The sequence below is a fragment of the Cetorhinus maximus genome, chromosome 21 (assembly GCF_964194155.1).
Source record: "Cetorhinus maximus chromosome 21, sCetMax3.hap1.1, whole genome shotgun sequence".
In the NCBI taxonomy this organism is placed as follows: Eukaryota; Metazoa; Chordata; class Chondrichthyes; order Lamniformes; family Cetorhinidae; genus Cetorhinus; species Cetorhinus maximus.
Window position 1 is genome coordinate 80,766,190 of NC_135899.1, and position 20,741 is coordinate 80,786,930.

At 42.7% G+C, this 20,741-nt stretch overlaps 1 protein-coding gene across 1 annotated transcript in view; it reads right to left on the reverse strand.

Annotated features, from left to right (window-relative positions):
- Positions 1 to 16,487, reverse strand: part of LOC144696052 (E3 ubiquitin-protein ligase RNF19B-like) — a 167,194-nt gene extending 150,707 nt beyond the window's left edge. Inside the window, exon 1 of the mRNA XM_078567256.1 lies at positions 16,354 to 16,487. The gene's annotated coding sequence lies outside the window, so the exon portion shown is untranslated. The remainder of the gene's footprint in view (positions 1 to 16,353) is intronic.
- Between the last annotated feature and the right edge of the window lie 4,254 nt (positions 16,488 to 20,741).

The window sequence follows — 20,741 nt, forward strand, 5'->3', positions numbered from 1 at the left end:
TTGGCTGATATATGTGTGAATAAATAAATTGCAATTGCTTTTCTTCCTTTGTCAACAACATGGTTGAGTGAACATGTACAAGTTAGTCCATGTCAGCATTTCTACAGGGATGTTCGTTCCAAGTTCAAACATCACATGATTTCAGGTAGGTTTCCAGCAAAATACTTGTTCCTGTCAATGAGCTCTAGTCCAGCGCCATTTTTGTTAAAACTCTTCCCATCAGGTATGAGGTTACACGGACACCCTGAGATGTAATAATGCTGATGAGGGGAGGAAATCACACTACAACGTAAATTCTCAGTGGCAAAATTTAACTTCCAGCTCACTTAAAAAAAAATTAGGCTTTGCACATTATACGAAACAAAAGATGTCGGGGAGCATCGAGATAAGCAATCTTTTGGGGGTTAAGCTGGTCTTCACCTTCTTAAGTTTCACTTTCTAAGCAAGGTCTCATCTGGGCCATCTGTGTGTGAACCTGGCCATCTGTTATTTATCATGCATTACACATAACAGTCTGGTCTTAATTTACCTCTGCTTTGTCCTTTACTGGGAGCATGTGCCATTAATACATTTTTTTTAAAAAATCTATTATTTCAGTCAATGTAACTTTGATGTGAAAAGCCTCACAATTTGAGTTTAGACAGGAGTGTAAGTACCTCGGCAACAATTATTCAGCCAACGATCAGCAAAAGCTCCGCCTCTCACACTGTGGAGAGTTGGGTATGACCCACGATTCGCATTAAAATCATTAATTGACTGCTCAGCCTCTGAGCTCTTGTGCATTTAAGAGTGCTGAGCTTGGCTGGGAGCAGCGAGATGTAAATTTTCCATCGTATGGGTACGCCTCAGAAGCAAAACAGTCAATCTGGTGGATTCAGCAAAAGAGCAAATGTATATCCAAGTTGAAGTGTCAAAAGCCTATTTCTCAGTGATGCACTGAATTTTAGTCTTAAAATTAACTTCTGAATGCAACTTCCATTTTCCAAAGACTTCATTTTCTCCTTAAATTTGATGCAGCCTGATAGGTGCTGTCTCGACAAAGCACACAGACCTTTCAGACTGGGCTGCTGCAATGTATAACTTCGGCTGAGCAATTTGACTGGATGACTGTCTTGTAGCTCAGAATGTGATGTTTCCTCTTTATGCTAACCAAAGTTTTAAAATATCGACCGGCTTTCAGTTATTTTTTCTCCCCTCACCCTTCTCCGTCAGTTTCCACCCCCATCCCAAAGCCCACGCTATTGTTTCATGAACCCTCACTCGTGGCCATTATTCACATCTCGAAGCTTAACAGCGAACACCGCCAGGAAATTTGCTCACCACAGCCAAATCCAATTCTGCCCTCACCTGACGCCCATGTACACATATTGAATGAGGGTGGGGTGGGGGTGAGTTGCTTTAGAGGAACTAGAACTAAGAATCCTAGCCAATTCTGTACCTTCCTAAACCAAAATGCTGAGGCCAGTTGTAATTGGGGTTGCCAACTGTGATTAAATGTATTCCTGGAGGTTTCATCACATAATGGCTGCAAAGTACCCCTGCACTCCAGCCAATAATTGGCCAACACATCCATTCTTGTGACAGACTGTCTTCCTACACCAATTGGAAAGCAAAAAGACTCATTACCCAATTGGATGATGCTTGATTGTCAGCCAAACAGCCCTTTCTCCACATTTTCAATATTTTTATATCTGCCCAAAGAAAATGACAAAAACAACTGTTCCGTTTTAACGTCCCGATGATTTTTCTCCGGGATTGCAGACATCAGTGTCCTGGAGATTGGTCTTCAATTGATGGAGGCTCCGGACCAATCCTGGACCCCAAGCTTCTGGCTGCCATTGTGATTGAAATCCGATTCAGGTTTTACCAAGGATTAAACCTTGGCTCTTCCTTGAACATATGGTTTGACTTCTCACTGTCCCTACCATATCCACTCAGTAGCTAGGGGAGCCAAGCTTTATTTTCAATATGTGGAAAAGACTGCAGGCTGTTTTACTGCTTTTTTTTCGAGCAATGTCAGTTAAGCATTGCTGGGACTGTAAATTATAAGGCCACTATTATTTAATTACAGCAACTGAGGCACTTGTAATGTCTTATATTAAGGATGAACAACAGGGCATGGGCCTTCCCAGACAAGAAAAAGGGTTAGAAATAAACTGGTTAAAAAAAAATCTGCAAAAGGTTTGGTACTAGATTGAAAATTAGACAAAAACAGTGGAGGAGAGAAACAAGCCTAACAGGTTTTGATAAAGAGAGGCACAGAAAGCTTATAAAAAATGCATGAGGATTTCAATCCAGGGATAGATACTGGAAAAACTAGTCACGCAATACAAGAGAGATGCAGCACATAAACCCACAGGGAAAAAAACATTTCCAAAGAAATGCAAATCTGGACAATATCTGAAATAAAATGGAGGAACATTGGGACTGCAGAGGAAGATGGATGAGAAAATAGAGTCACAGAATGGTTACATCATGGACGAGCCTTATTAAGTCCATCACGCCTGTGCTGGTTCTCTACAACAGCAACCCCATCTAGTCCCACTCCCCCCGCCCTTTCCCCAAGCCCTATGAATTTTTCCATTCAGTGTTTGTCGAATGCTCTTTCGAAAGCCATGATTGTACCTGTCTCCACCACACTCAGGCAGTGCATTCCAGACCCTAACCACTCGCTGTGTTAAAAAAAATTTTCCTCCCATCGCCATTGGTTCTTCTGCCAGTCGACTTAAGTCGGTATCTTCTGGTTCTCAACCCTTTCGCCAATGGGAACAGTTTCTCTCTATATGCTCTTTCACAGAATCAGAATCGCAGAAATGTTATTCTAACCAGACCTCTCGTGATTTTGAACACCTCTATCAAATCCCCTCTCTCAACCTTCTCTTTTCTAAGGACAACAACCACATCTTCTCCTTTCTATCCGCCTAACTGAATTCCCTCATCCCTGGAACCAATCTAGTATATCTTTTCTGCACCTTGACATCCAACCTAAAATACGCTGTCCAGAATTGGACGCCATCTTCCACTTGAGGTCGAACCAGTGTTTTATAAAGGCACATCTAACTTCCTTACTTTTGTACTTTATGCCTCTATTCATGAAGCCCAGGATCCCATATGCCTTATTAACCACTTTCCCAACTTCCCCTACCAACTTCAACGATTTGCTCCCAGGGCTCTCTGTTCCTGCAACCCCTTTAGAATTGTACCCTTTATTTTAAATTGCCACTCTTTATTCTTCTGACAACAATGTATCACGCTTCTCTACATTAAACTTCGTCTGCCACATGTTCACCCATTCCACCAGCCCGTCTATGTCCTCTTGAAGTTCATCACTATCCTCCTCAAAGTTCACAATACTTCCAAGTTTTGTCATCCGCAAATTTTGAAATTCTGCCCTGTTTCCCCAAGTCTAGGTCTTTCATATATATCAGGAAAAGCAGTATTCCTGGTACCAACCCCAGGGAACCCCACCGTATATCTTCCTCCAGTCCAAAAAAACCACTGTGCACCATCATTCTGTTTCCTGTCACTCAGCCAACTTTGTACCCAATGCTGCATGGGCTTCAACTTTGCTGACAAGCCTGTTATGTGGCATTTTATAAAACACCTTTTGGAAGTTCATATACACCATATCAACCACTTTACCCTCATGAACCCCCCTCAATTACTTCATCAAAAAACTCAATCGAGTTAGTTAAACATGATTTGCCTTTAACAAAATTGTGCCGGATTTCCTTAATCAATCTAAGCATGTCCAACTGACTGTTAATTTTGTCCCAGATTATAGTTTCCAAAAGCCTTCCCACCACCGAGGTTAAACTGACTGGCCTGCATTGCTGGGTTTATCCTTACACCCTTTTTGGAACAATACACATTGGGTGGAACGTTTGCAATTCTCCAAACCTCTGGCATCTCCGTATCTAAGGAGGCCTGGATGATTATGGCCAGTACCTGCTCAATACCCCACCTGATACCCCTACTCAATACTTCACCTGATACCCCACCTGATACCGCTACTCAATACTCCACCTGATACCCCTACTCAATGCTCCACCTGATACCCCTGCTCAATACTTCACCTGATACCCCACCTGATACCCCAACTCAATACTCCACCTGATACCCCAACTCAATACCCCACCCAATACCCCTACTCAATACTCCACCTGATACCCCTACTCAATACTTCACCTGATACCCCACCTGATACCCCAACTCAATACCCCACCCAATACCCCTACTCAATACTCCACCTGATACCCCTACTCAATACTTCACCTGATATCCGACCTGATACCCCAACTCAATACTCCACCTGATACCCCTACTCAATACTTCACCTGATACCCCACCTGATACCCCTGCTCAATACTCCACCTGATACCCCTACTCAATACTTCATCTGATACCACACCTAATACCCCAATCAATACCCCACCTGATATCCTTACTATTTCTTACTCTAGTTCTAACTAGAATACAGGAAAGGCCACAACCAAAACTGTGTGACTGTCAGTAAAGCGGATCAAGGCAGGTCAGAGGAACCATTAGGTATCCAAGGGAAATTCTGGATATGAATGAAGAAAGCAGCAATGAAAATGTCACAGCATGGACGGTGCCAACTTAAATATAATAAAATCGTGGAGTGGTTATGACCAGAATTAATTGATTATTATTTGTGATTTATTAATAATTTGCCTTTGGCTATTCACCAAACCATTTAATTGGGTTGAATGGAAGGCAGAAAAAAGGAGAAATGGTCTCAATTATTTATTGATGTCCAATACAAGAATGACATTCATTATGTAGAAACCCTGCAGCGGTTCCCAACTGTTGTGCCGTGAAGGTTGCCCTAGTGTGCCATGAAATCAGAGGCTAATCAGAGAGAACCACGAACTCTCACCGTTTTTATAGCCCTGGGCTCTCGCTCTCAGCCGCATTACACTTTGTGCGGTCGCCCATGGTAACTGAAAAACGGTACTCGCGCATTTTTGTGTAAAACGAGACAACGCAAAACGAGACAAACAGATATAGGAAACATTGTCAGATCAAGATTCACATTTCGTGTATGATACACACAGCCATGGATAAGTTCTTGAAGAATAGAAGTGAGGCGTCTCGCTCTGATTCAAATGGGGCTGAAACAACAGAACCTCCAGGTTCGTACACACAGTAAAGTACAGCGACAGCTACTTGGCCTGTGGATTTTCATGGACTGGTGATGCCTCTTGCCCTGTCTCAGGATGCCTAATCTGCAGGGAGAAGCTCTCAAACGCTGCAATGGTACCAAATAGGTCAACGCGCCATTCCAATACAAATCACCAATCGCTCGCCAGCAAGGATATACGGTACTTCAAGCGCCTGAGAGAACAAAATGTAAAGCAAAATCAGCGCATGTGGGTCTCAGAAAATACACAGGGGGCAAGTTACCTGGTGGCTGAGCTCGGAGCGAAATTGGAGAAGCCGCGCACCATTGCCGAAACCCCAATTCTGCCGCCATGCAGAAGTATTGTCAGAGTGATATCGGGGGGAAGCTGATGCTGCCAAAGAAATTGACAAAGTTCCTCTTTCTGATAATACAGCGTAATGACAAAATGTCAGTTGATATTGAACAGGCGCTTCAAGAGAAATGAGAAATTAGTGGGGAATTTGCCCTGCAGGTTGATGATTCCACAGATATTAGTGGACACAGCCAGCCAGCTCTCAGCCAAAGTCAGGTATGCTGATGGGGATTCAATCAAAGAGGGTTTTTCCTCTTGAGCAAAGAATTGCCCGGTCCTGTGACCAGAGAAGACATCATTCATGACATAACTGCCTATCCGGAGGAAAACAATCTTAACTGGACCAAGTGTGATACATCTGCACCGACGGAGCAGCTTCCACGATGGGAAACAACAAAGGATTCGTGAGTATGGTGAAGTACAGGATCCCGATATCCAAGTCGGCCACTGTGTCCTGCACCATGAAGCCCTTGGTGCCAGTGCAATGCCGTCTGAGTTAACTGCAGTCTTAGACCAAACAGTGAAAATCGTGGATTATATAAAATCAAGTACCTGGCAATCACGCTTGCTGTGTGAAGAGATGGGAGCTGAGTACCAGTGTTTATTCACGCACACAGAAATGCAATGGCTACCTCAATGGAAGGTCCTCTCCCGTGTTTATGAGCTCCGTAACGCGCTGAAAGAGTTTTCAGCACCGCATGAATTGTCACACAAAGATTTAATATGATTTGATTTTAAATTTAGATTTAGATTTAATATTCGTAGTGTGCTAAGTTTGCACGTCTTTCAGATAGATTCAGCCGTCTGAATGAGCTGCATGGTAAAATGCAGGAGGGAAAAAAAAGCTAGAACGTTATGACTGCCACAGAGACTAAGGTGTAAAGGGGGCGGAGGGGGGGAGAGAAGAGAACTGAGATAAAGCAGGTGGTTTTGCGCATTGACAAATTCAGCCCATTTCGGCGGGCAAAGTGCCTGTGTTTGCAGTTTAAACGCGTTGATCGTCTCAGAGGATCTCAATGGATTAAACTGACAAGTGTGTAAAGAAAAATCACCTGAGAGAGGATGAATGAGATCAGACAGAGAAGCAATGTTTTCAGGCACAGTAATCATTAATTCATTGGAAAACAATGGCATAGCCTCAGAGGGGTTACACAAAATTGAATCAGAATACAGTCCATTAAAGGAGCTTTTGTCTGTAAATTGTAAAGTGCATTGGAATTGGGGAAAAGGTTTAGGGGAAGTATTGTTATTTACTGGAGAAGTGAGCCATAAAGGGAACAAGTGGAGCCCAAAAAAATGCTAACGTAAAGGCTATGGCTGCCAAAAAAAAAAGACTATGAGACAGATGCAACGTGTCATGAGCTGCGAATGCAGATTGATGTGGGGAAGTGGAGGCAGTGGGCAGAATTTAATGCCCCGTGCAGAGGCGAGTTCCAAAGTGGGCGGAGGTGGTTTGATCAGGCGGGAGGGTGGGGGAGGCTCTGCCGCCTCTCTCCAGTTCAGGCTGGGGAGGAAGACTTGTGGCTGGTCCTCCCGTCCTTCAGTGAGCGGCGAGTAGGAGGGTCGAGGAAGGTAGCAGCAAGGGGGACAGTCAAGGAGGGAAGCGGCGAGCGGGAGGGTCGGGGGGAGGGAAGTGGCGAGGGGGAGGGTCGGGGGGAGGGAAGTGGCAAGGGGGAGGGTCGGGGAAGGGAAGCGGCGAGGGGGAGGGTCGGGGGAGGGAAGCGGCGAGGGGGAGGATCGGGGGAGGGAAGCGGCGAGGGGGAGGGTCGGGGGAGGGAAGTGGTAAGGGGGAGGGTCGGGGGAGGATCAGGGAGGGTCGGGAGAGGGTCGCGAGGGTCGGGGGAGGGTCGGGGAAAGAATTGTTGAGCGGTTTTTTGTTTTTAAAAATGATTGAGATGCTCAAAACCAAAATGGAAGCAGCGCTATTCAGGGAACATCGCTAATTTACAAACTCTGCTAAAATGAAAACACGCTATCAGAACTTGCTTTAAATGGAGGATTCCTGTACAGACTAGGGTTGTCCTCCCTGAAATTTCAAGGTTAGGGAGCGATTTGATCAAAGTTTTCCAAACATTAAGGGAACGGATCAGAGATAGAGGGAGATTATTTCAGCTGGTTATTGTATCCAGGACTAGGGCATAGTCTAAAAATTTGAGCCAAACCTTTCAGCAGTGAAATCAGCAAACTCTTCTATCACCCTTTGTGCCTACAAGTTTTGAACTGCCTTTTACAAACAGCAATTTACACCAGATTGATGGTGAATATTCAATCTGAGATTGATAGGTCTGAATTATTAAGGGATATGGACCAAAGGCAGGTATATGGAGTTAGGTCACAAATCAGCCATGATTTCACTGAATGGGGGAACAGGCTAGAATGGTTAAATGGCCTCATGTCCTATGTTCCTCTGACAGCATTTCTATGATGAGCTGCTGTGGTAAACCGTGATAATGAACAAGGCAGACACCTATGTCATCAGAGGGAAGTACAGGTTTTTAAAAAAACATTCTTTCATGAGATGTGGGTGTCGCTGGCCTGGCCAGCATTTATTGTTCATCCCTAATTGCCCTTGAGAAGGTGGTACCTTCTTGAACCGCTGCAGTCCATGTGGTGTGGGTACACCTATAGTACTGTTAGGGAGGGAAATCCAGGATTTTGACCCAGCATCAGTGAAAGGAGTGACAATATAGTTCCAAGTCAAGATGCTGAGTGGCTTGGAGGGGAAATTGCAGGTGGTGGGGTTCCCATCTATCTGCTGCCCTTGTCCTTCTAGGTGGTAGAGGTTGTGGGTTTGGAAGGTGCTGTCAAAGAGGCCTTGGTGAGTTGCTGCAGTGCATCTTGTAAATGGTACACACTGCTGCCAATGTGCATCGGTGGTGGAGGGAGTGAATGTTTAAGGTGGTGGATGCGGCGCCAATCAAGCAGGCTGCTTTGTCATGGATGATATCAAGCTTCACAGTGTTGTGGGAGCCACACTCATCCAGGCAAATGGAGAGTATTCCATCACACTCCTGACTTGTGACTAGTAGATGGTGGACAGGTTTTGGGGAGTCAGGAGGATAATTAATCACCACAGAATTCCCACCCTCTGACCTGCTATTTTAGCAACAGTATCTGTAAGGCTGATCTAGTTTAGCCTCTGGTTAACGGTAACCCCCAGGCTGTTGATGTTGAGGGATTTAGCAATGGTAATGCCTTGAATGTCAAGGAGAGATGATTAGGTTCTCTCTTGTTGGAGGTGGTCATTGCCTGGCACTTGTGTGGCACGAATGTGTTTTCAAATCTTGCTAATGTCAGATGACCAATGTGTGCTGATTCATTTTCAATTTTCTTCCATCAAGGGAACCACTTCACCTCTGATTAAAACCAGAGGCTCACCATATGAATGATATTTATTATTTAAAGAAACAATTTGTAAACAATATAGATTTGGTAGCCAACAAGTCCTCTCTAGAATTCCCAAATTATCTAGAACGTTTAACAGGAACTCAAATCTTTATCCAAATTAAGGAGAGAAAAAGAGTGAACCACGCTGATTGAAGCCTTTGCTTGCGATTTAATCCATTCAATTTTAAAATAGTCCTTGATTCATCAATTCATCTTTACCTAGTGTAACCTGCCAGATTGTACCAGATAATGTCAGGCCAAGGCTCTTTAGCTGGTAGTCATAATTTCCAAAACCATGGAAGATCCAAACATGATCGAGATAAAAAATGATTTGCAGCCTGTATGGTAATTGCAGGAATGCTTCAAACACTCACACCGACTAACTGATGAAAACATACCCGCCTGCCTGCGTTTCTGTTACCAGAGTTGGCACTACCACTGCGAGCACTGGAAGAAACCACCTCACTTACAACAGCCATTTAGGCTAGTCACCAGAAGCAAACTGTTATGTAAATACAACACAACTTGCACTTCTAATACGTTGAAAGACATCTTTATAACGCATCAGACATCAGTAGAATGCAAAGATGGGGGCAGGGAGGTGGCAAGGTGGCAGAGGACGGTCATAAGGAGGCTTTTGAAGGCAGAAAAGGAGGTAACAAGGCCGGGGTTATGGGAAAGAGAGTTCCAGAGACTGGGGACATATGCCAATGTAGAAACTTCCAATAGTGGAGCAGGGAACAAGGAATAGCCTGGGAACCAGAAGACTGGAGGATGCATGTGCAGGGTTGTATGGCTACAGAAAAGGCCAGGGTAAGGTGAAGAAAGCTAATGGAGGGATTTGATGCCAATGCTGAAAATATAGTAGCCAATTCAGAGCCATGGGATCTAGGGTTCCCAACCCTCTTGGATTGGCCTAGAGTCTCCGGGAATTGAAGATCAATCTCCAGGACATTGCCCCATGCAACCCTGGAGATAAATCATGGGGACATTAAAAAAGATAGGTTTTTTTTGTAATTTTCTTTGAACATTGCTCTTTACCAGGTATAAGAATATTGAGAGTGGGGGGAAAAAAGGCCTTTTGACTGACAGTCAAGCATCTTCCAATTGGGTAATAAGCCTTTATGCTTTCCAGTTGGCATTGGAAGGCAGTGTGTCAATAGGATGGATGTGTTGGCCAACTAATGGCTGGAGCATGGGGGCAAAATCTATTTAAATATTATGAAAGAGCTTGAACTGGGATAAGCCAATGCCAATTAAGTTGTGCAGGGAGCCAGTCTCATACTGACAGTCGAATTAATCTTCTGGCAGTTACTGAACTCCACTGATAAAATGGTGACTCCTGAAATTAGAAATTAGGACAACTAAAGGCGAGGTAACCAAAAGAAAATTGGATGTCTTAAAACAAAGGCAATCTTTAGTGGATTTAATTGAGCCCTACTAAAAAGCTAAAACTGAGATAAATATTTTCAGTATTGCATCACAGTATAATAAATGTGACAAGCAATGTTAATTTAGGGTTCATTGTATAGGAGTTGTGACCTGATTAGTCAAATCCCAAAGACAAGTAAACAACTTTAGCTCATCTTCAATAATCCTGAAGATACAATGCAACCTTCATGAGGCCAGAGGGTGTCCTCCCCCACTGAGCTAAAAAGAGTGGGGAATAAAGCAAACCCCTACTGGCTCCTCTTATGACACCTAGTGGCTGGTTCTGGAGCCTGGTAACATGGAGTGAGAATCTGGTTCATGATTCAGAGTTAGAAACACAAGAAGCAGGAGGTTTTTTTTTTAAAGTTAGTACACAGCACCAATGCAGTGCATAGTATAGCTGCATATCTTTTTCACAGTAAAATTTCTGCCTTATTGATAGGCTCTGTGCAGTGCATGAAAAGAATCAAATCTAATCTAGTTATTATTGTAGCCAAACGTGTTTATTTCCCTCAGCGAGATATAGATAGATAGCTGTAACATCTCGTACAGAATAATGAACAACAAAGTCCCAGCTACAAGGCATTCACAATCTCAAGGGATTTGAATATTGTAAATTAGAATAGTACAGTTCGGGCAGTTAGTTTCCCAAATCGTGAATCCTGTGTGAATATCACTTTTTAATAACACGGGGTGCACAATAGCAAATGGAGTCTGCTTTGACATCTACAATTGGTATGATAATAAATAGGCCAAACCTAGACCAAAACCCATTCAGAATTTTAACAATACATACAGAGCCAGACTTTGCTGGAGTCCCATTAGTTAAGCATAAAATTGTACGTTAAGGTTATAAAAAATGTTGCCCACAGAGCTGCTGGGAGTGTGAGCTGGTAACGGGGGCATGGATGGCAACAGGGCATTTGAGACCTTGGCGAACAATGGGACAAACTGGGCATCTCCAATGAGAATTAAGGATTGAGAAATGAACAGAGGAAAGGCTGAGAAGTGTTAATTAGGATGGATGGATGAATTCAATGTCAGATCGGGTACAGAAGGAGAAATAGAGGGAAAGGAGGGAAGAGAGCCGGGATTAAGAAACACAAAGGAGAGACAGGAGGAAAAAGAAAAAAGACATCTTAAAAATTTCCTTAAAAAAATTCACAACCTGATGGAATGAGGCTCCATACTTATAACTGTTTGCTAACTGAGCAAAAGAGATTGATTGGCAATCATTAACAATTAATGTCATTAAAAGGGTACTTATTCTGGTAATTACAAGACTTAACTATATATGTGACAAGTTTAACAGGGTAACTAACATGTAAATCCAGCATCTTCGTGAAAATTCTGGTGAGTTTAAGATGCCGATTCCACAAAGCTAACTGTAAGGAGATACAAACTGACCAGCAACTTGGGAAGCTTTGCAATTTACAGGGTATCTCTGCCTTTCAACAAGTTGCTGGCCAGTTTGTGCAATAATGCCATAAGTCATTCTGATCCGGTTACTTCTCCTGCAAAATCTAGCCCTTCATGTTTAAAACTCCCTTCTCTGGGGCATTAGTTTAATCTGGGACTCCAGAACTAACTGCGCCTCTAGCCAAACTGTTCCAGTGATGAAGAGTCATACGGACTCGAAACGTTAACTGTATTCCTCTCCACAGATGCTGTCAGACCTGCTGAGTTTTTCCAGCTATTTTTGGTTTTGTTTTCCATCAATCAGCGTCCCAGCTGTCTATTCTCAATCACCAAAGTGATGGACAGTGTCATCGACAGTGCTATCGAGTGGCACTCATCAATAACTTGCTCATCAATGTTTAGTTTCGGTTCTGCCAGATTTACACAGCTCCAGACCTCATTACAGCCTTCATCCAAACATAGGCAAAAGAGCTGAATTCCAGAGGTGAGGCAAGAGTAAATGCCCTTGGCATCAAAACAGCATTTGATCGATTGTGGCATCAAGGAGCTCTGAAAAAAATAGAAATCAGTGGGAATCTGGGGAAAACCTTCCACTTGTTGAAGTCATACTTGGTGCAAAGGAAGAGGCTGAATTAAATGATCCCCGTTAATCACTCCAGTGTAACCATTACTTTTTAATACTCCTTGAGTGTTATTTTTCTTCACATAATTTTTCCTGTTCTGTGTAGAATTTTGAGAAATAACTTTACTTCAACAAGCATTGAAAGAACCACCTATGTTCACATCAATCAATGTCAGAAAACGATTGCTATAGGGATTTTGAAATTTGTACTACAACTTAGCCAGAAATCTTTATACTTCATTGAATATTTTCAAAAAAAGGATGACATTTCGCAAGGCTAATTATGAAAGGGGCGAGGCAAATACCATGATACAATGTTATGAAATCCAAACTTACCTCGTTGGAGAGTGCGGAGGTCAGGAACTTCAACTCCCAACAGGCCTTGGAGTTTTTGCACATACACAGACTGGGAGCAGGCTGCATGTACGCAGGTGGGCATTTTTACTTTTCCTTTAGGCCCGAAATGGCACAAAAATCTGGGTCAGGTAACTGGAAGCGAAGCACCCTCGAGAAGAGTCTCAGGCAAGGTACAGGGAGAGGGGACAGGAAGAGGTCCCAAAGGGAGAGGGGACAGGAAGAGGTCCCAAAGGGAGAGGAGGCAGGGAGAAGTCCCAAAAGAAGAGTCCCAGAGAGGGGACAGGGACAGGATGAGGTCCCAGCTCTGTTAAAAAGAGAGGAAAAAGGTTCCAAATAGGGAACGTACTGTGGTTAGCAGGCTTTAAGTGAAGAGGGTTCAAGGGAAGCCCCAGAGATCCAAGAAGGCAGCGGAAGGTTAGTGACTCTGTGCTGCGGGCCATTGGGGAAAAGGTACCCCTTTGGAGCAGCGGTGTTCTGCTTGGCGCAGTCAGAGAGCTAAGTTGCATTTGTGAACTGGTTCTTCAGTGCATATTCAGGAACCCAGGGGAATGGAATCTCGGGAAGCGAGACTGAAACCCTGCGAGGTGGGATGTTGTTGATGCCATCTGAGAGAATTCCAAGGTTACATCTTCGAAGCTGAAAACTGGAATCCCTTGTGATAGAGACAAAGTTTCAGTGAGATTGGTTGACTCGCAGGGTTATTGATGTCTGGGTGGGTTGTTGAGAAATCCGTGGACTCTGTCTTGGTCACATCTGCCATTTATTATGTAGTGTGGTGTGTTTGACCACAGTTGTCCTGTTAATTGACATGTACTTCATACTTATCCTGAATGCTACAGTATAAGATAGATATTGTAAATTATTTTATCTTTCTGACCTTGTAAAGTTTACTTTTGTTTGTTCAAAACCCGTGAAATCTTGTGGCTTTCTTCATTGAGCAAATGTCTTGAATCTTAAACTCTGTCCACTTTGAACAAAACATTATTGGTCCCTAACCAGATCTTATCAACAACTTGGGGGTCTGGTCCAGGATCATATTTGGCAAATGTCATTTAAACTGTTCATTTTGGGCTACTGTTAAATAAAACAAAAAATATATGATGAATATATGTTTTTCAAGCAGCTGGTTAGTTTGTGACTTTTAAACCATCAATAAATTAACTTATTAACTTCAATGCTCTTATGAATCAAGGTTGGTACATGGAGTCCTTTTGTGAGTTAATGTGTAGGGAGAATGTTCACTTACAAGTTAATTTTAAACAAAGGATTTGGACTCTCATGATGGCAGTGTTAATATAAGTGCTACTCAAATAGGTACAGAGATAGATGTCACACCCCAAACTGCACTGCCTAGTAATGGTGGTGGTAAAGATATTACAATTGATACCAGTACTCATGAACAATTGGAGGGTGGGGGCAGGGGAATGTCAGACATGACTCTTGCTTCCACAGCTCTGCTGGAAAAGTGTGCATGTATGTAGACATCAAGCAAGGGGCTAAATCGAGCTTGGTTGAGAGACCTCCTACACTCACCATCTCGACTCATTATGGCCACCTTCAGCAAGGATCCAGAAGGTTACCAGAAATTTGCAGATGATACAGAACTTGGAAGCATTGAGAACTGTGAGGAGGATAGTGTAGAACTTCAAAAGGACATGGACAAGTTGGTGGAATGGGTGGACAGGTGGCAGATCAAGTTCAATATGGAGATGAGTGAAGTGATTCATTTTGGTAGGAAGAACATAGAGAGACAATATAATGGGCACAACTCTAAAAGGCTGTGCAGGAGCAGAGGAACCTGCGTGTATATGTGCTTAAGTCAGTGGAGATGACAGGACAGGTTGAGAGGGAATACGGTATTCTAGGCTTTATTAATAGGGGCATTGAGTTCAAGTACAAGGAGGTTATGTTGAACTTGTATAAGACACTCATTCAGCCTCAGCTGGAGTACTGTGTCCAGTTCTGGGCACTGAATTTTGGGAAGGGTGTGAAGGCAATGGAGAGAGTGCAGAAAAGATTCGCAAGAATGGTTCCAGGGATGAGGAATTTCAGACATGAAGATAGATTGGAGAAGTTAGGATTGTTTTCCTTGGAGAAAAGAAGACTGAGAGGAGATTTGATAGAGGTATTCAAAATCATGTGGGGTCTGGACAGAGATAGGGAGAAACTGTTCCCACTCATGAAAGGGTCAAGAACAAGAGGGCACAGATTTAAAGTGACAGGCAAAAGAAGCAAATGCCATATGAGAAAAAAAACTTCTTCACTAACCACTCGCTATGAGTCTGGAATTCACTACCTGAGAGTGTGGTGGAGACAGATTCAATTGAGGCATTCAAAAGGGAATTAGACTATTATCTGGAAAGGTAGAACGTGCAGGGTTACAGGGAGAAGGCAGGAGAACAGCACTAGGTGAAATTTGGAGGGCTGGTGCAGAATGGCCTCCTTCTGAGTTGTAACAATTCTGTGATTTGTGTAAGTATGTCTGCAAGATCTCACCTTCCAGAAAGCAACAACAAAAACTGTAGAAGAAATTCCGTGTATTTGAATATGTCTTATTAAAAATGAAAACCTTGAAAATGTATTCCCCCAACGGGCTGAAGTTCCTCCACACCTCTGTATAAAAATTCAAACCCTTGTTGGATTTTCTCAAATGTTCCCCCCTCCCCAAACAAAAGTTCCAGTTTTTTTTATATATATATATTTCATCCACAGCATAAGTTGTAAAGCACACCCAGTACAATCTGTGTGGGAGAATGCAAGGTGGTTATGGTAATCTTTTGTTGGGTTAAGTTGAATGGTGCAAAAATGGACAGTGGAGCAGTCACGTTATACAACACCAGATCAAGGTTTGATAAAATGAATATTGCTGCAGAAAATGTCCCCTAAATAAAACATTTGGTGAAGATCACTTGAAGCCACGGCACTAGCTGGTCAATGTCAGACAAATAAACCTCACAATCGGTTCAACTATCCTCTCGAAATGTCGCTGCTCTTTCAGAATCAGCAGGATAGTTCATGTCAATCATTAACTCGATCCCCACCACCCCCCTCCCTAACATTTCCTTTGTGCATAAAAATGACTGGATTTAACATGTCATCTCAGAAGCGTCTAATTCTTGCTTTCAAAGCAGGCGGCAAAGATGAATTGCAGGTCTGATGAAACGAAAATAATATTTATCTCAGAAACTGACTCAATTTCTGTTGCGGACAAAAGGTCGATTTACTAGTGTCCGATTGAACAGCTGGAGTGGTTAAAGCATGCCCAAGGTACACGCTAATGCCATCTTCCAAATACAAGGATAGCTTGCAATTTTTTTTTTGCAAGGATGTTAAATAAAAAGGTCTATTTCCCACTGCATTTTTTATTTATAACTTGTTCAGATTCGCCCTCAAACTCGATCAACAATCTCCTGAATTTGAGAACAGCTGGGAAATCCGTAACCCTTTCCCCTCCAGCACTGCGTTGCATTCGAACGGGCGATGGTTTTCAAGGGCTATGTAGGCATTTGAATGGGAGGGTGGGTGTCGTGGGGAAAAGGTTCTCAGCAACTCGCTCTCGCAATCTCCCCCACATGCATGAATTTATTGCACCGGGTTCCAAACACTGCTAGGCATAAATACATCAATGAATCCTCTTACCCGGGTTGTGCCAGCGCTGAAGGACCGTGGCAGGTCCTGGTGGTTATATCACCCCTGACTATTCCTCGCCTTCCTTTCTCTTTGTACCTCACCCGACAGCCAGAGACTCGCTTCCATCCCTCATTCCCATTGATAATCTGCGGATGCGCAAAACGCCCGCGACGTCACAAAGAAAGTTCCTTCTTTTTTTTGTGTGTGTGTCCTGAGGCACTGGGGTTTCTATGAAATTCCTCTACATCAATGTGGCCATGAATCACCTTCCACAGACCAGATGGTGTGAAGATGGGGGGGGAAAAAAATCGGCCTCCTAATTTTTCAGCACTGGACTGGGATGTCCACATTATTGCTTAAACGCTGAATGAAGCAGAGGGGAATCCGATAAAGTTGTAACGCGATAGGAAATAGACCTTTTATTACCATCACTCCAAATTTTAAAAAAATGCAAGCGCTCCTTGTCTTTGCATTTACTCCGTACCTTATACACGTTTTGCCCACCCCCAGTTGTTAACTCAGACACTCACCGGCAGTGTTTCCCATCGCCACATTTTGGAGTGCTTATTCTTTTCCTCTTGCAAGAGACACTCGACTTACCCAAGTCCAGAGAGCTAAACTGCAGTTTGGCAAAACCAAAGCTTAGAGACCCCTAGTCCACCCAACAGTTTTGTTACAGCTGTCAAAATGTGAGCAGAGGTTTTAGAGCAGATTGTTGGATATGGATCGATCTGAAGCTACCTCAGTGAAACAGAGGCTCTTGAGATTTCTTTTTTTGGAGGCTGGGAATCCTGTGGCGAGTAAGTCACCTTCTGACTCCAAAGCCTGTCTACCATCTACAAGATACAAGTCCGGAGTGTGATGGAATACTCTCCACTTGCCTGGATGAGTGCAGCTCCAACACTCAAGAAGCTTGACATCATCCAGGACAAAACAGCCCACTTGATTGGCACCCCTTTCACAAACATTCATTCTCTCCACCACCAAAAAACAGTGGCAGCAGTGCATACTATCTACAAGAACCACTGCAGAAACTCATCAAGCATCCTTAGGTAGCACCTTCCAAATCCACCATCTAGATGGTCAAGGGCAGCAGATAGATGGGAACACCGCCACCTGGAAGTTCCTCTACAAACCACTCACCATCCTGACTTGGAACTATATCGTCATTCCTTTGCTGTCGCTGGGTCAACATCCTGGAACCCCCTCCCTAACAGCACTGTAGGTGTACTTACTCTACAGGAACTGCAGTGGTTCAAGAAGGCAGCTCACCACCACCTTCTCAAGAGCAATTAGGGATGGCAATAAATGCTGGCCTAACCTGCGACACCCACATTCCATGAATGAATAAAGTTACAAAACATCAACCAGTCAAAGCCAGGAAAAGGGTCAAAAAGAGCTACATAATTGTAATAATATAAAAACAGCGCAGCAGAGATACTCGTTTTACTGAGTGCCTCCTTCACTGTGTTTTAAAATCATCCTTCATTCTAGCTCCCCCTATCCCTGGTGCTGCTCATCCCTCTCATCACCTCATGCCTCTCGTCATCACACACCCCATCCCATAGCACTGGCCCGACATCAATGGAACTGACCAAACAAGGGTGTCAGGTGGGAGAGGTGATGGGGGGTGTGGGAGACATGGGGTGACTCAGGGGATGGGAAGCATGGAGTGAGGGAAGGGGATGGGTCTGGTAGTGTTAGAGGGGGTTGAGCAGCACTGGGATGGCTGGCTGGGGTGTGAGTGGGGTGAGGAAGGGGTGCAGGAGGGTGTGTTCAGCAGCACCAGGGAGATATGTTTCCTGATTTAAAGGACTGCATTCATAGCAGCCCACTAGGAACAGCATGGATAAATCAGTGCAAACAAGTGGATGAGTACAGAACAGCCCAAGTCATCCACATGCTGACAGGTCCCAATGGAACCATCAGAAGGAATTCCACCTCAGCATTTGCTGCTTTTGAGACTGGAAGATCTGGGTCTTTATGTCATCAACATTAAAAATTGGGGTTTGATGCATTCTCCCTGTTGATTATTTATCAGAACTGAAATAGAAATAGTCTCTTAATCATCACAAAAAAAAGGACCATCTAACAGCAAAAAAACTTCCTTGTCTCGCCAATGAGTTGAATGAATGATGCAGAACTGAATGACATCAGGAAGTATGCAAGGAAGAAAGACAATTCCTTCTGCAAACCATGTACAATTTGATCTACAAATGTACTTAGTGTTCTTGGGGAAGGACAAGAGACGGAGAGAAAAATAAATCTCTCTTCAGGGAATTGATATGAGTCAGTAAAAGTCAACAATAAAGCAGATTAGATATTCTGTGTGGAAAGGAATGGATTCAATATCTTTCCTTTAATATTTTTCAACAGGCAGTGGATTTTGCCCCATTCTATGGCACTGGAAGATATGGGTTTTCAAGTGCTGTAGGGTAGAGCTAAGAGGTACAATATGACCACTCATTATACTGAATTACAATACAGGAGTCATACTGAAAGCATTAACCATCCTTATTCTTTCAATTGTAGGTCAAGCTGCTAATTCATCACACCATTCATTATTTGCTAAACCAATGTAGTTTCTTGCATGTCTTTATATTCCTACACATCATAGGAGTGAAAACACATCAAGAAAAATAAATGGTTTAACTGGTCACAAGCGTACAACTAGAAGAAAATCAAAGACCTGAAGAATCAGAATGCATTGGCAATAGAAGATAATAAATTTATGTTGATTTACTGTTTTTCCTATTGTTCTCCACTTGCAGCGGTTAACCTGCCTTCTGTGTTGCTTGCTCATACATCTCCTAACAAAACAGATACCATGGCAACGGATAAAGTCTCCATAGATGTCTACAGTCATCACTGCTTTTCTGGCATGCAACATAAGGCAACCTTAACTGCATTTTATTGGAAATTGAAGATAAGGTTCACTGAACAAATCTTCATGAAAGGCTGTAGACTAGTCAATATCTGGGTCACTATTGGTATTCCCCATTAACCACCAGGATTGTTAAAGATCTCAGATTTTAAGCTTTGGTTAAAATCTAAGATATAAAACATAACCCTTCAAGAAATATCAGTGTTTGAGCAATTTATATCCATTTGCAATGTTGCAATTTAAAACCCAAAAGATACTAGCAGAAAAAGTATTTTTATTAATCAGCAATGTACTTGCAGTTTTATCCAATAAATGGAAAGTACAATTTAACAGGAATTTAACAATTTCTCTATATTATAATTTAAAAGTTTGTGGGAATTATGCTTAACTAGACCTGTGGAGGGTATTCTTCCAACTTACTGCTGGACTGTAAAATAAGGCGTTGTGAGGCGGACACCCATTAGGAAAACTACTCTATTTTTCTATTTCACAATCCAGCAGTAAGTTGGGAACTCCCACCAATCTCTCTCCCAACGATGTGAGGGCATGATTGTGTTTTGCCATTATGCCTTTCACAATACAACAGCTTGCTTGCCTCAAATGTCAATAATCCACACTTGAAATACATACTCAAGGTCACACAGCAGCTGCTTGCAACATTAATTGGTACCTTTGTGGGCTTGCAAGATACATGAGCTGTGGCATAGAAGTGTTAAAAACTGTTGGACCTGAAGCCTCTATTACAACCATAGCCAGTTTCCTCTGCACCATTCCCTTGTGCCCGCCACAACCACGACATTTCGAATGTACTTCATTCTCTGAAGTGCTCTGGGAGTGTTGCCTTTCATACTGTGTAATTCAAAACTTCTAAAAATTGAAAATTCTTAGCAATTCATTTTGATTTTTATTCGTGTGAAATTTTGTAATAATCTGCAGTAAGCATTAACACTCAAAACTGATTTTGCTCCAACCTTCCACTAAATCTCCACGTAGCATCTGTAGAAATTCGGTTTGAACTGAAGTATATAAAAACACACAAAATTCATCAGGTTTGTAGCTATATAGAGCACTTGGAAAGTCACTATATAAATGAAAATCCTACAATTTTCAGTCAGGCACTAAATTATGTGGTAATTGAACAATATTTAAATAAATAGACACAGGTTGGCATAGATTAAGGATCTGTTAGAGCATCTGAGCATCAAACAGCCTCAAAGTAATTTTACTGAACGCATCCTTGACATTGGTTTGGGGAGATGGAGCAGATGGAGATGGAGAGTCAGCTGCTTAGACAGCTTTAGTATAACTTGAGACACACTCCCACTGTACCTGAGGTTATGTGGAGAACAACTGTTAAAAATTCTTTATGAAGGCTAGTGGATCATTAACCAGTTAGCTTGATAATTAGTTTACATCAACTTTTTCTTTAACACTTGTAACAGTAAAGTCCAATGATTAATATTTTAGTGGATACACACATTATATCAATTAAAAAAAAATTCAACAGAAAAAC